The sequence below is a fragment of the Athene cunicularia genome (assembly GCF_003259725.1).
Source record: "Athene cunicularia isolate RWA chromosome 1 unlocalized genomic scaffold, athCun1 chr1_part2, whole genome shotgun sequence".
Taxonomy (NCBI): domain Eukaryota; kingdom Metazoa; phylum Chordata; class Aves; order Strigiformes; family Strigidae; genus Athene; species Athene cunicularia.
In genome coordinates this window covers 76,749,389-76,762,246 of record NW_020799092.1, presented here as the reverse complement: position 1 = coordinate 76,762,246, position 12,858 = coordinate 76,749,389, and the positions used below count along the sequence as shown (strand labels likewise).

Below are 12,858 nucleotides of genomic sequence, written 5' to 3'. Positions count from 1 at the left end.
ATTTAAAACTCCCTGCTCTGCTGCTGTCTGAAGTTAGAGATATCTAAGCACCCAAAGAATAATTAATTAATCAAAAATTCCTTTTTTCGTCTCCTCTACAATGCACCAAACCATTGACAATCCTCATAGCGGGCCCGCAGTCCAAGCCCCCACCAAGCATGGCCCCCTTCATCCCACAGCCAACCCTTGCCATGCTCCAGCACCTCCTCTTCCCTCCAAACTGGGGCCAATCCTGGGGCAAAAGCTGAAGGAGTCCCTGTGTCCCTGACTGTGGACCGTGCCTGGTTGGAGGGGCTTCCCAGACACCCCGCATTTGGGACAAAAAGAGAGTTAAGGTTGATGTGCACAGTCTGCCCTTGGCCCAGCAACCACCCGACTCACTTATGGCATCATCCTGTTCCCACCTGGAGGGTGGTTGAGTCTGACTCTTGTTTGGAGTCCCTAAACCCCAAGCAGCAAATGAAGAGTAGGGGTCCTTGGGTTTCCTGCTGGGGAGACACGTTTCCAGGTGTCCACAGGGACTCCAGCCCCCAGTGCTCTGCCTACAGCTGTAAAGGCATCAGGGGCTCGTGTCAACTGACTTCCTATCCAGGCTGCTAATAAGAACTCCCTTGACTAGGAAGATACCACCACAGAGAACAAAACCGTCTCCTGCTGAACTGATTATATTTACTGTAAAACACGGAAGCAAATGAAATCTCTGATTGAGAGAGAAGGAGAAAGCTTTTAATCCCACTCTATGATGCTTTGCCAGATTGACAAATCTAGAAATACAAATGGAAGAGTAATTATACAAGACTCACTTACGTTGCTGTTCAGATTTATATTTTCAAATGTAAGAAAAAGAGACAGAAAACGCCTGGCTTGTTACATTGGTTTCCAGAGCTGTTAGTGCAAATTGATTAGAAATCTAAATTCAAGATGTTCCAAAATAATTTAAAAAAAAATCTCCTCTTACCTGTGGCACAATCACAGTGTTATGAATTGATACAAGACAAAAGAAAAAAAAAAAAAATAAAAAATCAAAGGATGGAAATAGCAATTTGGAACAAAATCGTATTTTCATTGTTACAAGTTGTATAGTTCTTCATGGAGGAAGGGGGAACTGTGTATGCTACCTGATCCAAGTAATTTTAAAGTTATGGGAGAAATCTCTAAAAATATCCATTAAATCTTTTAATTCAGCCAGTAAACAAAAGTCACGGAGAGAACCAAACACTGAAGTGTCTGGCAGCTTATAGCCACTAAATATTAGGAAAAGATACGTCAGGGCTTTGGGTCCGGCTTGAGCTCAGCACGAACTGAGGGCTCTTGAGGACACTGTACTTTTTAATTGGACTTGTACTTCCAATTTGAGACCTGAGTATCCATCACACAAGGCATTTCTCAAAAATACTGCATAGACAGGATTCGTCTTGCCTAATTCAAAACATCCACGCTGGAGACATCTGTGTCTTACTGAGCCTCCCATCCTTTGTAACCGTGAAGAGAAACAGGCACTTTTACAGCACGCTCAGCTGACCTATTTTAGATATCAGCTTTAGGGCAAGATGAATCATGCCTTGAATGTGCCAATTTCCCTGTGGTGCCAAAGAAAGACTAGACAACCAGTTTATTTTCTCAGATGAATCCCACGTGGCTGGGGCTGATAGACTTGTGCTATGATCTGTCTGAATGTGTACTGTCTCTGCTCCCAAGTCTTACATCATCCTACAGAGTCCTGTGAGTTGGATATATTAGCTCGAGTTGTTATGCACTAATTCTGTGAAATACCATCAGTACCTGAGATGTCTTTCATCCAGCCAGCAAAAAAATGACATGGAGGAAAACAGCTCTGCACATACCTACCCATTTGCATATCTTCAATGCAGTAAAGAAACCATCACTCCTTCAGTATTGCTGTATTAACGGGAAGGGTTATTGGAAGGAAAAGAAACAGCAAATGCAAAAGCAACTTGGCCAAAGTCATACTGAAAGAGTGACAAATGTGGGACTAGAAGCCACTTTTTCCATCCCCCTTCCTGCCCAGTTCAATATTCATCAGCTGGAAGCTTGACCACTTCTTCTAAACACTTTCATTATCTTTGGAAATTTTTCACCCTCCTTGGGAAATCTAGCCCCTTTGTATTTTAAGGGCAGGCCAGCTATGAGCTGCCTTCAGGAACCTCCAGATCTCTCGCTCCTCTGGAACAATTGCAGCAGCAGTCTGTGGTCTGCAGCAAGAGAGTGTGGCTGTGCCTTGGTGGGTCCTTAGAGGTGAGTTTGAAAAACAGCAACTGTCCCCAGATATCGTCACTGCTGCCATAACAGCAGCGTGCTAATTGCCATGGTCTGCTAAAGAATCTGGATGGTTTCCTTTGAGAAACAAATCACCCTACACTTTTAAGTTGTCCCCAGAGCTCTTATTTTATAAAGTCTGAATCAAACAATGCCAGATTCAGCCTAATTCCAGCAACGTTGATATGGATCTATAGTGGGAATAATTTGCATTTTCAGTTTTTGTTTCTTGTTGGATGTATGTTAATGCCCCAGATAGCAGTGTCAATAAAATAATTTACATTTTCTCCTTTGGTGAGGATTTTTTCCAAAAGGCAGCTTTATAGGTAAAGATTCAGATTGCACGGGGACACTGAATATTGAACAGGAGCTTTCCTTCCAAATTTTGTTTCCAGCAGGGCTTAAGAAAGATAACAAGAGTTTTATATGTCTGATTAAAAAGCCAACACTCCAAACCGTCCGTATGTAAGTTTTTGGCATGATTTCTGATATGGTCATAATCAGCTGCTTGCTCATTCCAGCTGCCAAAGCACAGTAGACAAGAGTTAAATTCCAAATATTATTCTCATCGCTATGGTATCCTGTGCACAAATCCCCAACGGTAATTAAAGGAGTTTGAGACTCTGACTCCAAAGGCTAGGTCCATAAATAATTTAAGCTCTCACAATTGGGTGACACTGTATTTTGGTTTGAGACGTTTGTACTATAGTGAGTGATTCCAGAAGCTGCTTTGCCTCCAACAGACAGAGAGAGATCAGGGCACTCCAGAGAGGGAATGGAAAATAGACCCCCTGAAAAAATACACACAGAGCAGAAAGTCATGTTAGGACAAGCTTGTAGAAGATGCTGCACACAGGGACACATCTGCAATCTCACCTCTCTTAGAGGCTCCTCACCCAGGCTTGCATGGAAGCAGCTCCATCTCCTCAGGGTTTCAGACAGAATCCTCCTTCTTTCCTGCATGTCAATGTTAAAACCTATGTTAAACACAAACACAACCTGCATACAGACAATAGAAGGCAGCTTTTTGGTCATTCCCTCCATCTCCCAAATTCCCAGCGAGAACTTTAACGGTGAGGTGACAAAGCAAAGACCCTTTGCTATGTTGACTGTTTGGCTCAGTAAGTCCACAAACCTACAAAATCATTTTCTAGAAAGCAGCTCAAACAAGACCAAGCCCCTCTTCCAGAAGATGGCAGAGGAAGATCTGAACCCATTAAGGATGAGGGATGTGAACCACACCGGTATACACTTCCATGTTTACAGAAAGGGAGATCCCACTACTTTTTCTGAGCAGCCTAATCTTGTCACTGCCTATTAGGTTTTCTCTGAGAACTGTTACCAGACTGGATAACCCAAAGGATTTACCTTTGTCTTTAATCCTCCATCCCACTGATAAACAAAAATAACTTCAGATTGTAGCTTTTCATGCTTTTACTTAACTTAAGAAAGCATGATTGGTGAGGCTGAACAGCAGCAAAGCTGTAGGTATAGAGGACAAGTAATGCAAGGAGACACATAATCAAAGAACCTCCAGCATTGGGTGGTGCTAGACACCACCCTTTTTGTCTTGCACGCAAACATGGCCAATATCTGGTTCTGTTAGTTTTCCTTTGGGGGCAGAGAGAGGAGATCAATTCACAGAAATTTTTAAGAAGTGGTTAAAGGAAGAAACAGCAGAAGGTTGTCTTGGCATAGGAATGGGAAGTACTGGGGCCTACCTTGGTTTTCAGATCCTGCAATAGCTCATACGGTAGGGTAGGACCAGTCCCTTGGAAAGTCATCACCTTCTGCATAAGGAGTAAAGGATTGGCTTTGCCTGGGGAGCAACAGTATTTACCCTAGACCTTCATCCTGGAAATAAAAAAAAAAAAAAAAAAAAAAAAAAAAAAAAAAAAGCAATAAATGGTTTTAACATCTAATTTTATGTACTTTTAAAGATAGCACAAGACACACAGGATCAGTATTATTCAGCTGCATGTTTACTGCCTTTTAGATCCTGCAGCTCCATGTTTTTCCTTTCTGTCTGCTCCAAGGCTGAGTTTTTGGTGACCCATCTCAGGTGTCTTGATAGTCCTAAACAGTCAATTAATTGCCTTCTGAGGAAGATTTGATCAAGCTTGCTTCTCAGTCATGAACATCTTCCTTGCCATTACAACCCAAAATTATAACATTTGCCATAATGTAAAAGCTATGAGGAAAAAAAGAATAAAACCATTGGGAAGAAGAGACACATACTTTTGCTCAAGTTCTCTTCCATCCCTGCCACCTTCCATCAGTCTGACAAAAAAGCTGTTTGTAAGAACCTCTTGAAATGAAGAATCTAATATTAAATGACAAAAAGATTAACCTTTGACTGTACTTCACTCCATGCTACACTAATACAATCAGCATGGGAAGTGTTATACAGTAAGAGGTTAGGGAGAGGATGGAAGGCCAGGTGGTGCTGGAGACCTAAATTTTAAAGGTTTATTTTCCATGCAGCATGAATTTTATTTGCTTTAACTTTAGGAAGTAGCAATGCTGGAGATGAAACACACACAGCATGAGATGTTCAGCCACGTACTTGAGGGCAGGTGTGCTGCTGAGTCACTACTTACAGTGCTTCCATCACGCTGAGCTTGGGCCGACCTGTGAAAAGGATACAGGAAAACTGGGATTACTTTGGAGAAGTTAATTCAAAACTAAAGCAGCCTGCACATACCGTGCCCAAGGTGCCACTGAAGGCACAAGGAACTGCAGGAGACCTGGCCCAAGTTTGGGCACTGAAATGTAGGAATGCAATCCACAAAACATTTATCACCTGAGGCTCCTGAAGGGCCATAAACACATAATTTTTGCCACTGTAATTACCCAGCTATCTGGAGTTTTGCTAGTGCACTCAGAAATGCTGTCATCTCAGCAGGACTGTGTGAGTTAGCATCTATGTCATGTACACGCCTATTGGGATCTGCAAATTAGGTCTTTTTGTGCTTAAGTTCCCTGAGCAGTCTCAGCTTTTTCTTAGGAATGAAGCACAGGGGAGGATGTTTTGCACAGATTTTTTTTTCTCATGACCTAGAAGCTCAGACACCTCTTTCGGAGCAGGAGCTAGGACACACCACCTGCCCTCCCAAACCTGCCTCAGCACAGGAGGAAATCCAGAGAGAGAGAGAGAGAGAGAGAGAGAGCGCGCAACATTGTGCAGCCCACTAATAAAAGCTCTGACCCTGCACAAAGGTCTCGGGCTTTCCAGTTTCTTTACCAGAAACACGTCTGCATTTTGCATTATTTTCTGTAAGAAGTCATTCACCGATTCTGCACTTTTGCTGCCTCAGCAGTAGAAGAGACGTCTGATTTCCTACAACAATAAGCTGCTCTCATAGGATAAATACATTATATTTTTGTGATGTGCGCTGTCATATGCTCTCTCAGTGCTAGGATAAACCAGAGTTCATGGCTTTGGAAAACAGAGCTGATGAAAAGCATCATTAAATCTCCAAGTAACTTTTCCCCCCCCCCTTGAGATGTCCTTCCTGAAGCCACAGAGAAGGACATTGGATATATACACGTGTCACCATTACTTACGTCAGTAATCTAGCAGACAAGACCATGGGATTGACATGATGGCCATAGGGCCTGAATTTAGGTCACATACAAAATAAATTAAAAGCTTCTCTTTATCTCAGTGCAACATCTCTCCCTCACCCACACCCTTGTCTGGCACAAAGACAAGGAAAACTAACCTGCTGCTTACCAAGTGACTTCTAAGCACAACAGTTCTTAAATCAAGGCAACAGACCACGTTACACTGGCATAGCCACAGCAGCAAAAGTCGGAAATGTGTTTGTCCCCATGTAGTTATTGTTAAAGATGTCAATGACAGAGAACTGTGTGAGCTTATTTAAAAAAAAAAAAAAAAAAAAAAAAAAAAAAAAAAAACACCACACATGTAAAATTTTAACTAAATCTAAGTCACTGGCTTGTATCAGATCAGACTTCTGCCTGGCTCATGCTCTCCACTTCACCTCCTCTTTTACTGAGTAAACTGTGCAGCACAAAGATGGTTTTAGGCTGAATGATAGACTGTAAGAAAGACTACCACACAGAAGTGCCAGCTGAGCCCTCCCCTAGGAAAACAGCTCCCTTATTCCCTTTTTTTAAGAGATTTATTATTTTAAACAAACACCCTACACTGCCCAGATTTGCATGCACTCATTACTGAAGTCCAAACAGAAACCGGCAACCAATACAAAGGCACACATCCCCACCTGGAACCAAAGCACGTTTGATTCTTCTTGGGGTTTAAGGACAGCAGACAAAAAGGTTTTCTGGGTGGTTTGGGGAGTATTTTTGCAGGACAGGGTGGACGAAACCTGGGCCTGGCAGCTAAAGGAGCCCAAATCCTACTGCACTCAATTGTCAAGTGCTGAAGAGACAGACAGCAAACCTAGCCAGATGAGGTTGGGGTTTGGGTGTTGATGGAAGACATTTGGAGCTTCAATCAGGAAAGTTTCTTGTGTTTGATTCTGCCTGGGCACCTAGGAATGGACTCTCTATACTTAGTATGTAAATATATACAGTACCATCAAAGCCAACAATCTCCCGGGATTTCTCTCCTGAGTCAGCTTTGCAAACTCTACATTTTTGGCCAATCGTTCTGATGAGAACCGACAGAAACACACTTTGCTGCAAGCCTCAGAAACAAAGTGTGATCCTTGTGTAAAACCTTCCACTTTTCACAGGGCTGGTAGGGTCCCAGCATCCCCTCTCTGGGGGCTGGCCAGCTTAAATGAATGAGGCATGGCAGAAATTAAATGGAGGTTAAAATTACGGTACAGTGGTATGCATATACTTGAGTGTGTAAGGAGGATGAGATGAAAAGGGGGTGGGGGGGACACATGACACAGGGACATTCCTGTTTAGGTTTATCTCTTGTATTTTTTGGTTACTTTCTCTTTTGTTCTTGAAGAGCTTTATTAAAGGTTGCCAACAGAGGCAGTAGCATGTAGGGGTGTATCACAGAATCATCTAGGTTGGAAAGGACCTTGGAGATCATCTAGTCCAACTGTTTGCCTAGCACACCTACAGCATACACTTAAAATCTCAATCGACCCGACTCTTGAACACCTCCAGGGATGGGGACTCCACCACCTCCCTGGGCAGCCCATTCCAATTCCCAACAACCCCTTCTGGAAAGAAATGCTTCCTGATATCCAGTCTAAACCTTCCCTGGCTCAACCTGAGGCCGTTCCCTCTTGTCCTATCTCTTGTTACTTGGTTAAAGAGACTCATCCCCAGCTCTCTGCACCCTCCTGTCAGGGAGCTGTAGAGGGCGATGAGGTCTCCCCTCAGCCTCCTCTTCTCCAGACTAAACCCCCCCAGTTCCCTCAGCCGCTCCCCGTACGACCTGTGCTCCAGACCCTGCCCCAGCTCCGTTGCCCTTCTCTGGACACGCTCGAGTCATTCAATGTCCTTTTTGTGGTGAGGGGCCCAAAACTGAACACAGGAATCGAGGGGCGGCCTCACCAGTGACGAGTACAGGGGTCAGATCCCTTCCCTGTCCCTGCTGGCCACGCTAGTGCTGACACAAGCCAGGATGCCATTGGCCTTCTTGGCCCCCTGGGCACACTGCTGGCTCCTGTCCAGCCGGCTGTCAATCAACCCCCCCAGGTCCCTCTCTGACTGGCAGCTCTCCAGCCACTCCTCCCCAAGCCTGTAGTGCTGCTGGGGGTTGTTGTGGCCCAGAATGGCCACAGAGGTATACATATATATATGTACAGAGGTATAAGGTAGTAGACCATGTAGACTATGGGGAGACAGAAGGATGGGACGTGCTACCTAAAGACATCTGCCTGCAAAAGGGAGAGGCTGCACATTAGAAGCAAGTAGGGGGGAGGGGTGAAGAGAGTGTGTTTGTGTGTGCATGTACGGAGGTAGAAGCAGGTACTGAACATCCACAGATTGCAGGAAGGGCAGTGGGCCAAGGTCAAGTGGGAAGGAGAAGAGGCTACTGGGGAGGTGAGCCATGGAGACCTCCCGTCCCCAGCTTCACTTCTTCAGAAATGTAAGCCAGGTCAAGGTGGCCAGGACATACATGCAGATGACACTCAGATGGTGGATTTCTCCTCTCCCCAGCATTTTAGAGTCTATTAGACCATGGACTAAGACAGCCAATTTAAGCATGCCTTCCGTTTCACTTTAGTCTGTTCCATAATTGCCGCAAGATAGAATTTGGCTTTAAACACATCATTTTTCATCTCAGGGACAAAGCCTGTTTTCACCCAGTGTGCCAAGACATTCTATGAGATTAAATTATGTCTCTTCAAAGATTGTCAAGATCCTGCCTTCAAGGGTCTCTTTCTAATTGTTTTCAGAGGCTGCCAGCCTTGTAGGGCATAGCGCTTACTTCAGAAGATGTGGGGTGGAAAAGTCTTTTAAAAATTATTTTAAAAATCAGAGGAGGAGAGGAGGTTATTTAATTCCATACAGAAATTCAGGACTTCTTCCTGCCAAGCAGCAGTGGGAGCACAGGCCTTGGAGTTCATGGTTCAAGAGTGCAATCATTTGACATGCAGTCATTGCCATGAGGGAAAAGGAGGGGAGGCCAACCTAGGCAGAAACACTGCAACTCTGATCTTCCAAGAGAAAATCCCAATTTGCAGAGCTGTCCTTCAAGGACCTGGCTTCACAGACATTTGTGGCATACACCTTCACCTGGGCAATCAGAAAATAATGATAACAAAGGTATCAAGGTTGAAAAGTTTGGACTTAAGCTCATAAGGTTGGGGAAAGAAAAAAGGGGCTATTCCCCCCCCCCCCATGACAAGCCAAAAACCCCTCATCACCAATGGTGCTTGGATTTCAGAAGAAGGTTTAAAACTTTCATTTTTCAGCTGCAGTATTTAATTAGGACACTTAAAAATGCAGAGGAGTGAAACGACAACAACAAAACACAAACACGCCCTGCCCTGGGATTAGTCTGATGCCTGGCATTGAAAAAGCCACCGAATGACAGACCGTACTGCAGTAATTCATGTTCGTGACATTACAGTGATTGGCTTTTAATGCACTCACCAATAAATTACCACTAGTCAAACAAAGCGCTCTGAGGAGAAAGACAGACAGAAAAGAACATTCAAGGTTCTTGATTATTTATCAGTTGGCTGAAACATTCAGAGACCGAAAAGAGCATTCTGTAACCTACCCAGTGAATCACCTCACAGCAAATGATTTTTATGTTCACATAGAGTGAAGTTTCCACTGAGGGTTGGAGGAAAAGGATGCTCAAACAGCTCAGCTTAGCCAAGATAGCATTAAGATAACATTAACAGGCCAAAAGTTGTTGAAGCCAATAATAAACTGTTGATTTCAGCCAAGCCCTGTGTGACACATAAAGGTTTCAGCAAGGCAGGCAGAGAACTTGGATCCCCAGAAGCCACACCAAGGATACTTCGTTAGAGGGAAGCTATCAGGCTAAATGCATTTCCAATTTCAGTGTTACCATCTTTAATTAAAATTAAGGATATTTAAACCACCTAATTTATTCTTCCCTCCTTGTCCTGTACATTTCTGCAGGATGCTTTATGCAGCCACCTAAGCAGCTTAAAGACTTTGCTTTTCATGAGCTCACATTTTGGCTCTCCCACACTGTGCAAATGTTGCACCATGAAATACCATGCCGGAGAACTGCTGAACAGAACTTTGTCTCAGATGACATTTTAAACCATTGAGGAAACACTGATTCCAACTACATTTTTTTCCCATAGTCTTTTAAATAAAAAAAAGCAAATAAATGTTTCCTCCACAAATCGCTTGTGTTCATCCATTAGTTGACAGTAACTCCGAAGTGTAACGATAAACTTGTAAGTGTGGTGCGATGGGAAGCACCAGGTTTGTAGCAAGAGATAGCAATAGGAGACAAAGTACTCAACGATTCTAAGAAACCAACCTGAAAGGCTTATAAACTGTTAACAACACTTATTTTTTCCTCTATCATACTTGAATTTGCTTTGCATTACAAATTCAGTGCTGAAAAGCACTGTAGACTTGGCGCTGGCTTTTCACAAAGTCATTCTTAAAAACATTTCATACAAGGTGAAGAAGAAACTTAATAAAAATCATAAGGCCCTGCATGTGATAGCATCATTCTCATTGATGCAGTCTCCCAGACTGGATTTGGTTCGTTCTTGACGACAACGTATGCAATAATTCCTGCATGAGCCATGGGAGATAAGGACCCCTGCAGCTCTGAATCACTGTTGTGCTGGACTGCATGTGAGTGATAATTTAGGACTAGCATTTTGGGATAGAATATTACTGCATATTTTACTCTCTTTCAACCTTCTCTTCATCTAAACTGTCTTTTGTATGATAATTTGAAATATTTTTCCCTAGAACGTCTATCTTTAATAAAAGTTAGACAAAGCCTGAATCACCCTGTAAGTTTGGGAAACGTTTTTGCTACAGATGCATTTTTAAATAAACATCTTATTTGAAGACGCCAGCGCATAGTGTTAAAGTAGGAGACGCTGCTGTAATTCTTCACATTTCTACCCAAATATCTCACTACATCTGTGATGTTGCTGCGTCACCTAATGTTAGCATGTACAATCTAAAAGCAAGAAATGGAGAGAGAAAGAATGTGCTGAAATAACTTGCCTATAGCAATATGCAGACAGTGTTGATGCCAGGGCTGGGAATTAGAACTCACTTGATTTCTGGTATCCAGCCCCCTGCATAATTCACTAGGTCACAGTGGCAAGATTTAAATATGGGACTAATTGAATGTTCATATAGGAACTACTGCTCTTTCAGTCCAGCTTGATGCAAAGTTGGAGAGGGAGAAGGCTACAGAGAAGAATCAGAGGTCTCTGGAGGAAAATCCAGGGGAAAAAAATAGCTGGAAGAGCTCTGTCCCCTTCCTGTTATCTCAGAGACAGGTTAATTCTGGATGACAATTTAAACGTCAAACACAGTCAATCTATTTCACCAGGGAAAATAAACCACCTCCTCAAATCCCTGGTGACACAAGTGAGAACAGAAAGCACCTGGGCCTCCAGTGAGTTACTATAAAGAAGCATACTGAGCTCCCCAAGAGCCCCTAAACTGCCTTCAACAGCAGGGTCAGCTCCAGAGGGGTGCAACCAGGCACCCAGGGGCCATGCTGGAGTCATTCTTGATTTACTGGGAATAATTATAAGCAAGAATGTATGAGATGGTAACAAATATAAACATTAGGGTGAAAGTCTCCTAAGGAAAATCTTCTCAAAGGGTTGAAAAAAAACCCCACCAAGTGGGCCAGGAGAATTACAGCTTCTCCCTTTCCTGGGCTGTCCATCACATCCAGCACAAGATGCCTCCTTCTATTTACTGGGCAGATGGTTTAAGTCATACCTGCTTTTGCTTTCATCCAGCTCCTGGAGGGAGTGATGGTGCTGTTACGCTTGCTGGGAAGATGCTTTCTCCGAGCAGAGTGCCTTACGAGCAGCTTGTGCTACATAACACAGCTTCACTGAGCCACTGAGGTTTTGCGGCACGTGGAAGCAGACATACTACAAATATTCCTATTCCTCCCTGCCAGAAAGCCAGAACCAGCCTTAGACTCCTGGGGATCTCCATCACTCTGCCAGCACAGGAGGACTGGCATTGCTACCCTAACCATGGGGCTCATCCCTGGGGATGGATCCTGAAGCAACTGCCCAACTATCATCCCTTACCTTGGCAGTATTAAAGCATGTTCTTCCCAGGACTTTTTCCTGCAAGACAGCAAATGCCAGGAGCTTGGGGTAGTACGAAGCTTTAAATGTTTTGTAATCTCCAAAGCAAGCAATTTTTCCTCAACCACATGGTATTCTTCAACCTCCAATTAATTATACAGGACATCTGGCATCACAGGGACACTCGGAAAATGTTCTTCCAGGTTCACTTCCCACCGTAAGACCTGACGCAACAGCTGCTTTTCCTCCTATGCCATAAATGCCAAACATTCTCCATCTGCTCCCCTCTTCAGGACATCTGGGATCTGGGCTGGCTACCAGGTAGGAGTACAATGGGGAAGAGGTGAAGCATGTACAGAGGGCAAGCCCATGCATCACAGCCTGCTCTCCAAAGGTGGTTGCTGCTGATTTCTAATGGTTTTGCTTCCCAGTAGCTAAATTATCACCCAGTCTTTGTAAAAGAGCATCTAGACAAGTTCTCTCCTAAAAAATCCCTTTTTTGGACTGCCCCATGGAAATATTTACTTTTCAGAGTTCATTCAGGAGTGGAAACAAACCACAGTTGTTCCCATCAACAAAGGTGAAGGCTGCTCAGCTGCAGGTCTATGAGCCCTATTCCAAGTCTGCAATCCCCGTTTGGAAGTCTTTATTGAGTCTGATAATATTTAAGGTTAGGGTTAAAAATTAAAATCCTCTGAGTGTCATTCCCTTCAAAAAAAACCCCAAAAAAACAACCTCCAGTAAGCCTGACCAAAAGAAAGAAGGAAAGTCTATTTTAACCAAAAAACCCCACCCCAAAAAATCCAACCAAACAACACCACCACCACACACACACACACACACACACACACACACACACAGAGATATATATATATATATATAT

The 12,858-nt window shown here is 43.6% G+C and overlaps 1 long non-coding RNA gene across 1 annotated transcript; it reads right to left on the bottom strand.

The window, feature by feature from the left end:
• Window positions 1-979: 979 nt before the first annotated feature.
• LOC113491491 lies at window positions 980-12,732 on the bottom strand. Its single transcript, XR_003400421.1, has 4 exons — window positions 12,501-12,732; window positions 4,878-4,908; window positions 3,999-4,131; window positions 980-3,234 (listed from the first exon to the last, which is right to left on the bottom strand). It is a non-coding gene; the product is annotated as an uncharacterized LOC113491491 (long non-coding RNA).
• Between the last annotated feature and the right edge of the window lie 126 nt (window positions 12,733-12,858).